Source organism: Nilaparvata lugens, chromosome X (assembly GCF_014356525.2).
Source record: "Nilaparvata lugens isolate BPH chromosome X, ASM1435652v1, whole genome shotgun sequence".
Lineage (NCBI taxonomy): Eukaryota > Metazoa > Arthropoda > Insecta > Hemiptera > Delphacidae > Nilaparvata > Nilaparvata lugens.
The window spans coordinates 86,938,107-86,952,983 of record NC_052518.1 but is presented as its reverse complement, the minus strand read 5'-3'; the positions used below and the strand labels follow the sequence as shown (position 1 = coordinate 86,952,983).

At 36.2% G+C, this 14,877-nt stretch overlaps 1 protein-coding gene across 2 annotated transcripts in view; it reads left to right on the top strand.

Annotated features, from left to right (window-relative positions):
* The first annotated feature begins 1,479 nt into the window (after nt 1-1,479).
* LOC111045160 (histone-lysine N-methyltransferase, H3 lysine-79 specific) overlaps nt 1,480-14,877 on the top strand; it is a 43,616-nt gene continuing 30,218 nt past the window's right edge. The window contains exon 1 of one of the 2 annotated variants that reach the window (XM_039441813.1): nt 1,480-1,903. The gene's annotated coding sequence lies outside the window, so the exon portion shown is untranslated. The remainder of the gene's footprint in view (nt 1,904-14,877) is intronic. The other variant, XM_022330484.2, reaches the window with a different exon arrangement.

The following is a 14,877-nucleotide window of genomic DNA, read 5'->3' as shown; positions in this document are numbered from 1 at the left end:
TTTTATGCATGCTTACTCTTCCTTAATTTGTATGTTTGCATGGCTTTCATCTTTAGAATCTACTGAATTTTCATATTGGACTGTCTAAATAATAGTAAGAACGGTAACAACTAGCAAGAACGGAAGATAAGCTACTTTACAGAGAGAATCATAGAAAATTTCAACTCAACAAGCCCAATGTATAAATTTTTTTATGCCTCAGCCGTCATATATATTTGGCTCAACTGAAGGTATATTATCAACCTGGCTTGGAGAATATTAACTGTAGAAAACAGCAAACACTGCACGCTATGATTTTTCAGGAAATTGCCACTGTTAACACTATTGTAATCTATGATTTATCTCACTTTTTGACATTCATAACTTATGATAAATTTTAGCATAGAATTATGATCATACACACATATTTGAAATATGTATTATATTATGTAATAGTATGAATATTTTATCGGTTGCAAACAATATCTTTGTCTGTCATAGAATGCATGATTTAGCACATATATAACAACAAAATGATTTTAGAGAATTTAGAGAATCAAAATGTGAAAAATTAGTTTCATCGCATGTCAAAACAATAGACAAAATTGATTGTTTCGAGCGCCATAGTGTGAATAAGATGCAACTTAGAAAGCAGTAGGCCTACTACTGTTTTTTACTGTTTACTATGGTGAAGAGAGTCAGCCACACGGTACCACGTCAACTGTTTCCCCTTCCACAGCGTCAAATCGAATCGCAAATAAATAACAATATACATCAATGGATTCGCAATGAATGTGGCTACATTAATTATTTGTCTAATTTTCTTTAGATTATTTGCTTCGAAGTTAATCGGAGAAAACAAAAATCAAATCGAAAAAACCCTAAATTTTTACATTATATTTTTTTATCAAGGAAACTGTTCGATTTATTGAGAAAATGAATACGACTAATATTTTAGTCCATAATAGGCTAAAATAGGACTGATGCTGAACTAAGTACAATAAATCTAATTGATAAATCGATTGAAATGACAAACTTGACGAATAAAAATTAAAACTATCAAAATCGACAGGGCAACTGTGAATACAAGCACCAGCGCTCCAAGCGGCAGCAGCCAAAACAAGTGGTGACACACAAGCACCAGCGCTCCAGGAGGCGGCGACCAAAACAAGTGGTGACTGCAAATGCCAGATTTAACAGCAAGTGTCACTTTGCGGTTGCGCACTTGTTGGACTATTTACTGTGCTGTGCAGGTCATTTCAACTGTTATCATCTATTATGGAAATAATCAGATGACACACTGTGCATTTCCAAACACAGAATGGATAATATATTATAGACTGTGCGCCCTTTGATGGTTGTCCCACAATGTGTGACGTTTTGGTACGTTTGTGACGTGTCATATACTCTGTGAACGTATGCACAGCTGATTCTTTGATGTCAGCTGGACGCAGACCGCAGAACTGGTGCACTATGGGTAATTTAGCAGCTCTGTTCTGTGGTCACTGGTTTATGTTATGTCAGGCTTGTTCTTGTTCCCATCCCAATCCCATGTCAGTTGCAAAAATGCAAATACACAAGTACAGTTAATGTTCATTCTCCTGTTATTTATACTTGATACGATATTTAAATTTTTTAGCCTGTATACGATCACCGTTATCGTTTTTTCATTTGTCTTTAGTGAGATTCTGAATAACTTATTGCAGCACTGTAGTGAAAAGTTGCGAAACCGCTTTCATAAATCTCCTGGATGGTTCCCCGATAATTATTCCCAAAGAAATTCTTCATTGAGAATAATTTTAATTACAATATCGGGATTGAATCTGGTAGCTGTTGTGTGAGCAGATTGACAGTACAAAATTATTGGCTAGTTGTGAATTTTACATCAGTTTCATTCAGGCATGCAAACGGCTTCCAACTGTATGTGAGTATTTTTGACCATAATTATTATTTATCATCCATCATCCTTCATGATTATTATTTCTTGAGATTGAGACTGGAAATACAAAATTCAATATTATTCTATGTACAAGGCATATTTGTCTCTTTATCTCTTTACAATATTACGAACGAGATTTGTGATATAACCTTAACTTCCTGTGAGATCAACGATTTTCATATCAGACATCACATTTCAACTAAAGTAGAGTTTGCATTAGTCGAGTGTCAAAGAAAACTTGAAACGACAAAAACAGAAACTTGAATTCACCAATATTAACTCTTCTCCAAGTTTTCTTGAGTCAAAGTTTCGTCGATTCAAAACTTTAATCTTTAAGTTGTCTTGACTCAAGAATATTTGGACTTTTGTATTCAACTTGAAGGTACAATCTAACCAACTCCTGAAATCTAACCTATTTATTGAAAAATGGAATAAAAACAGTTGTCAGTCAATGTAGAATGTATAAAAACAACAATTTGAAAGTATAATGCAGATGTGTACATAATGTATATTTCTACCGAAGTGGAAAGCTGTGTAAAGGATTTACAAGTGATCATTAAAATGATTTTAAATATTCAATAAATATTTCTAATAATCAAAAATGCCCTATATTCCTCTATAATTCATTATTTTGGAAATGTATGCATCAGGAAATTGAATTCAATAAATTTCCAAAATAGTTATTAATGTGTTACCTCATAGGTTATGTGTACTATAGTATATATAGTACATATACTATATATTTATACAGAGTACATATACTGTGTAGGTTACAAATTCAGCAATAAATGAAGTAGACTGTACAAAAAACATTAAGTATATCGCTTTCAAATATTTTCAAAGTAATTATTGAAAAGTACAAGTAACCTTTATAAAGGATGGAAAAAGGAAAGTATTATGAAAATATGTTATGTTTACTATTGAAGTATTTGTAGACTTGTAAAATTGTAGATCATAAATTTTTGTGAAACGTGAGTACTTGTAATTACAAGTACTTGTTCGTAACCATGGTTGGTAACAATACTGGTACCTTTGTGAAATAGGCCCCAGTTATAGAATTGACACTGCCCATTGTATATTCATACTCAAAGTCGATGAAGCCAACATCTACTGCCATATCGCCCCATCGTGATGTTAGCATCGGATAGAAAACTTCTTTAGAGTTTTCTTCAATTGTTTTCTATTTCAGCAGGAGTTTACCATTTTCATAAATAATAATTTACTTCCATCTGAAATAGACACAATTACTTCCATCTGAAATAGACACAATCAGCTATGGAAAACAATGTATACAAACTGCAGGAAAGTTTTCTATCCGATGCTGACGTCACGATGGGGTGATATGGCAGTAGATGTTAAGCGGTCGTCACACCAAAGTCTGCTAGCGGTAGCGAGCTCGCTCCCGCGGAGGTAGTTTTTCTGGATGCAGTTCACACCAAAAAACGTCCGCCAGCGGTAGTTTGGTTTTGTTCTTGTTTTGATGAGGCTGGTTCTCTAGAAGTGGGGGAAGGCCGGCAACCAGAGCAGAGTGCTGTACTTCGTCTCGTGCAGTACTGTACTAGTGTCTATAGTCTATAGTCTGTACTAGTGACTGTAGTCTGTAGTAATTTCAAGTGAAAAATATACTTAAGAAGTTAAGATCATGGTAGTACTTACTTTCTTTTTGCAGAATATTGGAAATCTCATCCCACTCCCTATCTTTTCTCGTACCATCTTTATAATTGTCGTTTCTGAAATCCCATATTATGGGTCGTTTTCTCACTTCTTCAATTAGGTTCTCCATTGAAGCAATAGTTGATTAATAAAATGATGAACAACGAAAATGACAATGCAACAACGGAAGACAATGCAAATGACAATAGCTCAATTCCGTCTGCAACACAAAATGTTGCGTCGCTGTAGGCATGCAAATGACTCATTGTCACGTGTGGTCTCGGTATTCTGCGCATGTTTTACCGATGGCGAAGTTCTGGAGTTCGCTTTCCATGTTATTAGATTGGCCACGTCAGACCAAGCTCACTACCGCTAGCGGTACTCCCACTAGGAGACGTTTCAAAAGTTCGCCTGACTCGCGAAGTGAAACTACCGCCGAGGTACTACCTCCGCGGTAACGAGCTCGGTGTGACCTGCACAACTTAATAACATGGAAGGCGAGATTTTTGACTTCGCTACCGCCGCGGACGCGAGCTCGGTGTGACCTGCCCTTTAGCTTCAGAGGCTAGACTTCCCAGCGTGTCTATTCAATAACTGGTCTAAGAGATGAATAAAATGAATTTAAAATAAATAGAGATGGCAGTGAACAGTGATTGTGAATCGAGACGGCAGTGAACAGTGATTGCGAGTCTTCATGTGGTGTGTGATCTAAAGTTGTTAAAAATGATGATAATGCTCTGGAATGTGATGGGTTTTGCAATAAATGGTATCATATTAAATGTGCTAAAGTATCTGTGTTCGAATATCGGTAAATTCAGAATCTTGTTGACATAACTTCGTGGTAGCCTACTGTGCTTCATGTCGTGTTGAGTTATCAGTTTTATCTCAGGAAAAGTTGAAAAACTAATCCTGAAGTTCTATGCTTCATGTCGTGTTGAGTTAGTTATCAGTTTTATCTCAGGAAAAGTTGAAAAACTAATCCTGAAGTTCTAAAGAATTCTCAAGTAGGTGATATTCTTAAGAAACTGAATAAAATTAGTAAAAATTATTAGAGTTTGTGTGATAGAGTTCAAAAAGTTGAACAGTCTGTTTCTTCAAAACCTGCACGTAACGTGTCTCAAACTGAGAAGTTGAACCTGCAGTTACGTGATTTACTCTGATTTTGTAACTGATGTTATTTGTGAAGAGCCTAAAAAGACTTCTAGTATTGTTTCTGAGAAAAAAATCGTGCAGTCTTAGGGATAGTGTTGGAAGGAAGAAATCTAATATTACATCAATCCGAAATTAGGAAAAGAGTGTAAAGTATGATGCAGTGCTATGCACAGGTGAGGTAAATGGGCTTAAAACTACAATGCATGATAGATTTTCTAATGATTCTAGTCCCTCGAGTGATAGTAATCATATTCTTCTTTCCCGTATTTCTTTAAGAGAAACTGTTGATACCGTGAAATCGTTCCTATCTGATAGGAAAATTGAAGTGTCTCAGTGTATTGAACTTAACACTAAATTCAATTCATATGTCATTTAAAATTGTGGTGCCTTCCAAATCTTTGGAAAGGCTATTAAATGCTAAATTTTGGCCTTCGGAAGCTCTTTATACCCCTCAGTAACCGTGTTAATTCCCGTGTTTTTTTTAGGGAAATCAAGCCTCAACCATTACTCAGGCTTATAAATGATATTACTCAAAAGAATATAAAACTAATTGTGGGTCACTGGAATGCCCAAAGCGTGAGAAACAAACAAGGCTTACTTTCAAATCACTTTTTGCTATTAGAAAAAACGACTAGCAGTCAGATATTTTACAATAAATGAATTAATCACTCACTGTGACAACGAGATCTTTCGGCAGGTCCGCCATCTTCTTGGTTGTACTCATAGACAAGTATAAAGATAGGATGGCAATTTTTAGTGTGCTGTTGGTGGCTATTGGATTAGTGTCTGTTGGTGCTGTTGGTGTTTATTGGGTTTGTTGTGGCTGAGAAGGTAATCAAAGAGGATGTGGGATTTGAAGTTGGTTTTTCGTTCAATATACATTGTCTGTTGCTTTTAAATTGGGAGTATATTTCAAATTGTTCTATTGTGTCTAATTCTGGTCCTTTGTTTTTTATGTGTATGATTTGTAGATCAGTATTTATGTTTGTGATTTTTTGAATTAGGTGGTCGGCAAATGCAGATTCTGTTTTTGTTTTTAGTCCCTGGATAAGAGGATATGCTCCTTGTATCTTTGATTGAAAGAACGGCCTGTCTGTCCGATATAGAATTTATCACATTCAGAGCATTTTAGCTTGTATACTCCAGGGAGTTTGAGTTTTCTGTTGTCTTGAATCTTTTCTCTTTTATTGATTTGCTTGTAGAATTTATTTTTTGTTCTAAATGCTACTTTATACCCAAGTCTTCAAAACATACTTCCTATTCTGTTGTATTTGTTGTTTATGTATGTCAGTGTTATGAACTTTTCAGTTTTGTCCTTCTCTTGTTTTTTATTTTTGATTCTTTGAAGTAGCTTGTCGATCAGGTTGTGTTGGTATCCATTTTGTTGTGCTGAGATTTTGTTTGTGGTTGAGATATTTTATGGTATTGAGTTCTGCTTTGTAGTGTTCAGGTGAGAGGGGGATGGTTTGAAGTATGTGTAGCATAGATAGGAAAGCTGAGTGTTTGTGTTGAACAGGATGATTTGAGGAGTTGTGAATAAGGGTGTCTGACATGGTTGGCTTCCTGAATATGTTGAAGGAGTGTTGTTGGTTGTGTTTTGTGATACTTAAATCTAGGAAATTGAGGGTGTTTTCATGTTCATATTCGGCTGTAAATTGGAGTTTTTTATCAATTTTGTTAATTTTTGTTCTGAGCTATTCACATTGTCTTTTATTGCCATTATATAAGAGGATGATGTCATCAACATATCTGAACCAATATATTATTTCTTTGCGGTGAGTGTTTTTCAAGATTTGGTTTTGTTCTATGTGTTGGAGGTATATTTCAGCAAAGATACTTGATATTGGAGAGCCCATTGGTAGGCCGTCAGGTTGGGTATAGTATTTGTTGTTGAAAGTGAAGTAGTTTTGAGTGGTTATTGTTTTTAGAATCGATATTATTTCATTGATTTTTTCAGTGGGTATCTGTTTGTTAGTGAGGGTGTTTTTGATTATTTCTATGGTGGTTTGGATGGGGATATTTTTCTATAGAGATTTGTTACATCAAAGGATGCAAGGGTGGAGTTGTTGGGTATTTTCTTGTCTTTTATTTTATCTATTAAATCAATGCTATTTTTCAAATATGAAACGTATTCTATGTCTATCAACTCTCTTAGTGTTTTGTCCATGTGCTTTGCTAATTTGTAAGCTGGTGCTCCTTGATAATTTACTATTGGGGAATGGGTGTGTCAGGTTTGTGGATTTTGGGTAAGGTTTGGAGAGTTGGGGCAGTAGGGTGCATTTGTTTCAGGTATCTTTTCTGGTGTTTGTTGATCATGTAGATTGAGTTGTTAATAGTTTGTTTTACTGTTTTTTATATGTTTCTGTAGGATCTTTTTTAAGTTCGATTATATTGTTTTTGTGATGAATTCTATTGTTTTTTTATACAAATCATCATTGTTCATTATTACTGTGCTGTTACTCTTATCTGCCTTTAAAAATGTGATGTTGTGTTCCTCTGCTTTTTCTCTCAATTTAATAGCTGTGTTGTTCTCTGATCGATTTGATGATGTTTTAATTTTGTTTTCTATCTTTGGAATTCGGCAGGCTTATAATATCTTAGTTAATCATGATTTTCAGAGTTTGTATGTTGTAGTCCTATTTCTGTGTCAATAATATTGTGTCTTTTTCAGTTTTTGTGTTGGCTTTGTAATTGAGGTTGTGCTTCAGTCCTTCATTTAGGAGATTCATTTCAGAGTCAGAGAAGGTTACATTAGAGTCAGGTTATCAAGATGGCTGCGGACGCTGTTAACAGGTCTCTATGTGGTCACTGTAATAAATCTATTCTAATGATGGTGCAATCATGTGTGATGTTTTCTGTGACATGTGGTTTCACTCGAAATGTGCTAATATTTCTTCAAGTGATCTTTCGAAGATTGATGAACTTGGAGATCGTTCTAGATGGTTTTGTCCAACATGTAATTTGAGGTTAGAAAAACTTCGTGAGTTACAGATTAATACGAGTAGTCTAGTAGACTTTGATTGTAAATTGAGTCAGGTTCACAAAAAATTGAGTGTAGTGGAACAGGAAAATGTTAGAGTGAATGAAAAGTTGGATTCTATTTTGGCTTTATTAATTAATATAAATGGTAAGTCAACTCAATTTGACTTATTTTAAATGATGACACCGGTAACGGACTTGTTGATCTTGACACGGACTGTTCCAGTTCAAAATCAAACAGAGCGTGACTGTCGATTCTAATTTGAATCGACATGCTGGTGGTGACACTGCCCGATTGTCGGGTCGAAAAAGATCGATAGTTACTATCGATTTGGTTGACAAGAATACCTCGATTTCGATTAAAGCTATTGAGGTTAGGAATTCCAACTCGGAGAATCAAAATCAATCATTGTCAAGTAATGCTAGGAATAATTATAAAATCGATTCCTTATCTTTTCCACCCTTGAACACTACTAATGATTCAGTAGAAAATGATGCTAGTGAATCTAATGGGAAAAACTGGGCTGCAGTGCTTAAAAAAGGGCAAAAACCTAGTAAAGCAACTCGTAAAGTTAACGAACAATCTTCGTCTATCACTCCCAAGATGCCTGGTAACGCTAATATTAGGAAGAATAAAAATTTTATTACAGGTAATATGATTGGTGTAGTAAATCTATCAATTATGGATCGCAAAAAATTCCTTTTTGTATCAAGATTTGCACTTGGTACGACTTCCGATAATTTATCAGAGTTTTTAAAAAGTCAGAATATTGGTGATTTCACAGTTGAGAAACTTGTTTCGAATCATCCTGACTCTTACATGTCGTTTAAGATGGCGTTTCAGATAGTACGTTTGATACTGTGTACAAGGCAGACTTATGGCCATAAAATACCTATCTTGCTAAGTACTTCACAAGGAAGCATAATGGTCGATTGTTCTTGACTTAAGTACTTCTAGCATCAATTGTTCTCTTGAGACTTTTTCTGGTTTGGTGATTGTTCACTGGAACACTCAGGGATTGATCAGTAGTTTGGATGAACTGCATTATCTAAATTTGAAATTTGATGTTGACATACTCTGTTTGAGTGAGCACTGGCTAAGTGCGGCTGAACTTGCTGAGACTACAGTCATGGGCTACACCTGTGTTAGTTCTTATTGTAGAGCTTCTGGTGGTCGAGGTGGGTCTGCTATTTTCTTGAAAAATGGTCTGATTGGTCGAGAAGTTGACTATTTAATTGATCTATCAGTACAGCGTGTTTGAGAGATCTCAGCAGTTCTTATTGATAAATTCAACGTTATTTGTATTGAAGTGTACAGAGTTCCTAAGACTAGTAATTTTGAGTCTTTCATTGAAATTATTTTCAACATTCTTGATAGGCTTAATAATAGAAACAAATCCAATGCATATGTGATACTTTGTGGTGATTTTAATATTAATATGTTAACAAATTCTAGTTTTAAGATGATTTTTCAAAATATTTTAATCAGTTTCAATCTTAATTTAGTTATAAATGAAGTTACCAGACCAGTCTCCTCCTAGCAAGGAGAAGGGTCATGCATTGACAATGTGGCAACCTCTATCCACAGAGAGAGAATACTTACTGCTGCGGTTGAACCAATGTTGGGTTCTGACCATTTTGCCATTGTTTTCAAGTGCTCTCTGGATTTGTGTTCTCAAGTTATCAATGCTTCTGATGACCCTGGAACCAGGATTTTCAGACCACTTTACAATTCTTTTGTTTTTAATTTTGTTACTATGTTGTCAGCAGTTAATTGGTTAGTCATTTATTATTTTAATTCTTCAGAGGACAAATTTGCTCAATTTCACAATACATTCTTGAGTATTGTGGACATGGTTTTTGCTGTTAAGTGTGTACCTAATAGAAACAATTCTTCCCCTAATATGAACTGGTACAATAGTGAAATTAGACATGTGAAAGAACTGCATTTAATTATGTACGATCTATTTAAAACCACTGGCTTAAACTATTATAGAGATAAATCTGAGAAAGCTTTTCAAAAGAATGGTTAGAGAGGCTAAACTCAAATATAACAATAATCGTATACTCAATGCAAGCAACAATCCAAAGATATTATGGTCTATAGTTAATGAAAACATGATCAGAAATGATGTACCTAAGAACAGGAACTGTGTTAGCCACTCATCATATAAATTTAATCATTTCTTAGTAAATGATTTGGTTAACCTTTGAGTAAGGTTAACCAAATTGTGCAAAGTGTTCCAGCTGCTGGTCATTCTGTATCTTACTACCTTGATAAATTGAGAAACCTGTACCTGATGCTATACCTACTTCTTTTAATTTTAGTCATACTAGTGTAGAACAAGTTCATAAAACCATTATGTCTTTAAAGAATAGTACCTGCCTTGATGTTTATAATTTAAATTCGTTTATTGTAAAACTTGCCTCTCCTTATATTTGTGAAGTGCTTTGTTATTTGTTTAATCATTGTATTGATGTTGGAATCTTTTCTTAAATGTCTTAAATATTCTGAGGTGATTCCTGTGTTCAAGAAGAGCTGTGTTTCAGATTGTAATAATTACAGACCTATTTCAATAATCCCTATTTTCTCCAAAATCTTTTAGATAATTTTGTATAATCTAATTATTGAATATTTTGAGGTCAATCATTTGTTTAGTGACAGTCAATATGGGTTTAGACCTATCAGAGGGACTGGCATGGCTGTCTCTGAATTTTTGAAGAGTTGCATTTATTCTATTGATAATGGGCATAGGGTAAAAGGTAGTTTCTATGATATGTCTAAGGCATTTGATACAATATCTCATGAAATATTAATTAAGAAGCTTACTTTTTATGGTTTTGACAATGCTGCAATTGCTCCTATGTCATCTTACTTGAGTGAAAGGTGTCAGTCTGTCTTTTACAATAATTGCTATTCAGATTTCTTGGAAGTGAAATCAGGTGTCCCCCAAGGATCTACTTTGGGCCCACTTCTGTTCATTATTTACGTCAATGAAATCCCTGCTGCCATAAGTTCCAATTCTGTAAAGCCTTTTATGTTTGCGGATGATCTGGCAGTACAAATCAAAAGTAAGCCTATCAATGTTTTTAGTAATTTACATAGTTTTGTTGATGTATTGACTACTGGACAGCAGCAAACTCACTATATCTCAACAAAGAAAAAACTCAGATGTTGGAGTTTGATTTCAATTCTAACAGAAATAGTTTGAAATTTTTAGGCATAGTTATTCAAAATAATCTTAGATGGGAGTTACATATAAATTTGTTGCATGGCAGGCTGTCAAGAGGTATATTTCTACTTAATCGTTTGAAATTTATTGTCGATTCTCATGTGTAAAAAACTGTTTATTTTGCTCATGTGCATAGTCATTTAGCTTATAGTATTATTGCCTGGGGAAATGATACTAATGTTACAAAACTGTTTGTTTTGCAAAAGCGAGCCGTTAGAATTATTGCTGGTGTTCCTAGTCGGTCTCATTGCAAACCATTTTTCAAGCATCATAAAATTTTGACAATTCATGCTATTTATGCGCTGGAATGTTTGTTATATATTAAGAAAAACTTAGCCTGTCTTGCTTTGAATAGCTCTGTTCATAGCCATCAAACAAGAAATGCCTTTTCACTCATTCCTATACATTGAACTGTTTTATTGAATTTGGTACAAGACTTTATAATTACCTGCCAGATAGTCATTGACGATTTTGAATGTTTTAAAAGTAAAATAAAAACCTATGTTGTTGAAAAATGTCCTTATAACAGGAATTAATTATTTTTGAATATGTGATGTGATATGTCTTTTATAGATATATTATATGTTATGTTGATCTCATTATCTATGTATTGTTCTCCTATTTTTTTATTTTATTATACTATGTTTCTATGACTTTGTTATACATTGTATCGATGTTCTCAACAATAAAAGAATTTGAATTTGTTGATCGTTCTGGGGCTAAGTTGTGGTTAGGTTGTATTTTTTGTGTTTTTGTTTTGAGGTTATCAATTTTTTAGCATGTTTCTTCCTAATTTCTTCTATTTTCGGTTGAATCCAGTTATTGGATGCTTTTTTCTGATTTTCAAAGTAAACATTGCCATATGTGTTTGCTATTTTGAGGTGGAGTGTCAGAAGTTTTGCATTCAGTTAGTCTTTCTGTTTGTATAAGTGTTTGATGTTTTCTTTTTACTCTGCTTACTTTCATTATGTTTGAATTAACATTTGTTGACTTCTTCTGAAATTGATTTCTATATGAAGATATCAGACCTAGTTCTTGCTTCAATTTTTTGTAGATGTGTGACGAGATGTGGGGGCTGTGCCCTCTATGTTCGAATTGACCTTGACTTCAATGTTATTGATGTAACCCCTTTTTGTTGTGAACTTGACCTTGAAGTGGTTGCCATTTCAGTGCCTAAATTACGTGTTATTATTGTGTCTTTGTATCACTCACCTAGTGAGAATTTTGTGCATTTTGTGAACTTTTTGAACGACTATTGATATTTTTAACCTAGCATTATGATTCTGAAATCCTGATTGCTGGTGATTTCAATGTTGATTTTATCAGTGATGATCCAAAAACTCGAACTGTTATTGAAATGCTATGGACTGTATATCACCTGCACTGAGCCAACAAGAGGAAGAGCTTGTCTTGACAATGTTGCAGTTAGCTTTCAGTCTGAAATTTGCAGCACAAATGTGATAGAGTTTCATGGGGATGACCACTCTGCTTTGAGGACTGCTTGCATCCTCCCGACAGCGGCTGAGGCACGTGTAGCGCCCTCTTCTTCCTGGCATGCTGACTACAATTTTCGAACGAGACCAGCCTTTGAAAATTTCAGAGGTGTCTTGTCCAGTACATCCTGGAATGACATTTTCCTCTCCTCAGGTGGCACTGAGTTGTTTGCAGCTTTTTTTCACTATTTTGAGACAACAGTGGGTACAGTCGACCATGTAGCTGAGCGGGTTGATGCTGCCTTCGAGAATGGTGAGTCTCTTGCTCTGGCTCTGTGTGATCTGAGCCGAGCTTTTGACTGTGTGGACCATCATATTCTACTTAGAAAACTCAGTTTCTACAGTCTAAGGGACTCGGCCCTTTCCATCTTGGGCTCATACCTTTCTGAAAGGACTCAGCTTGTCTCCCTCAGTAGTTCAAACTCCCAGACCCTTCCCGGTGGCTTTTGGTGTTGCTCAGGGATCGGTGCTGGGGCCTACACTGTTCCTTGTCATGATAAACGACCTCGACGACAATGGTTCTTCTCTGATGTTTGCGGATGATGCATCACTGCTGTCATCGGGTGCTGAGCTTGAGCGGATTTTGGAGGCGTCTGCAGAGCATCTTCATGGTTCCTCGCTAATCGATTCCAGCTGAATGAGGACTAGACCCAAAGGATCATCTGCAGCTTGTCACGAGAACTGCGTGACTCTCAGAATCCACTAAAGCTGCTGGGTTTTGTCTTGGATTGTAAACTCAGCTGAACAGTCATTTACAGCAGTTAACCAGTCGACTCTCCCGCATTTGCTTCCTGCTGCTCAGGATGAGGGGCCTGGTGATGGAGAGGTATCTCTTAATGGTGTATCACGCTCCCTTCCATTGCCACATCACTTATGGATTGCTCCTGTGGGGTCGTTCGGCAGGGGCTGCTGATGTCCTGAGGCTACAAAAGAGGGCTTTAAGAATTATAACAGGCAGCTACCATCTTGCCCACTGTAAGCCCATCTTTTCTCGCCTTGGTGTACTGACTGTCTTCAGCCATTAAATCGTCCTGTGCTTGGTGTATGTCAAGAAGACACAGCATACTCTAGCTGCCCGTAGTGACATCCACCGCCACAACACTAGGCGCAGTGAGCTGTTGGATATCCCCAGGAGACGCCTTCACCGATCACAGGCCAGTTACAGGATTTCAGCCCTGAAATTCTACAACAAGCTGCCTAATAGTGTGAAGCAATTAGATGAGGCCGCCCTCAGGAGAACCTGAATGAGGACTAGACCCAAAGGATCATCTGCAGCTTGTCACGAGGCTGTGATGGTATGATGCTACCGTGTGACAAGGCATATTACAGTGTAAACTAATCTATTGGTGATAATTTGAATTTTTATTGAGAGTGCGAGCACTGGATCACTACCATCTGAACTGTCACAGTTTTTTTGAATGTGTTTTGTACATGTTTTGATTTTTTGACGCCATCGATCTCACAATTGTGGGTAATGGATGAAGCTGAAGGTATTAAAGGTATTAAACTAGTCAATTCAATTTCAGTGAACCCCTGGCTGGATAACTCGTTCAAAATGCTTCTAATATTCTGTCAGCTGTTCTATTGGAAGCAGTGAATTTATGAAAAGTTGAATTGAGTTATTAACTGCATGCAATTGATGATCCAGTTTACAGCTCATTTGCAATGATATTCTTATTAGGCACTTGCTGGATAGATTGCGTCAAAAATTTGGTTAATAACAAAAACTAAGTTCAAGATGAGAGGTTAGTCAAAGATCTCAAAAAAACAACATTGTATTGCCTCTTCCTCCTGCTCACGGAAATACACCGGCATTCTGAGTGCAAGGACAGTGAAGCTATTTATGTCATCGAGTCAGTCTGGAATGCAGGGACAGTGAAGCTATTTATGTCATCGAGTCAGTCTGGAATGCAAGGACAGTGAAGCTATTTATGTCATCGAGTCAGTCTGGAATGCAAGGACAGTGAAGCTATTTATGTCATCGAGTCAGTCTGGAATGCAAGGACAGTGAAGCTATTTATGTCATCGAGTCAGTCTGGAATGCAAGGACAGTGAAGCTATTTATGTCATCGAGTCAGTCTGGAATGCAAGGACAGTGAAGCTATTTATGTCATCGAGTCAGTCTGGAATGCAAGGACAGTGAAGCTATTTATGTCATCGAGTCAGTCTGGAATGCAAGGACAGTGAAGCTATTTATGTCATCGAGTCAGTCTGGAATGCAAGGACAGTGAAGCTATTTATGTCATCGAGTCAGTCTGGAATGCAAGGACAGTGAAGCTATTTATGTCATCGAGTCAGTCTGGAATGCAAGGACAGTGAAGCTATTTATGTCATCGAGTCAGTCTGGAATGCAAGGACAGTGAAGCTATTTATGTCATCGAGTCAGTCTGGAATGCAAGGACAGTGAAGCTATTTATGTCATCGAGTCAGTCTGGAATGCAAGGACAGT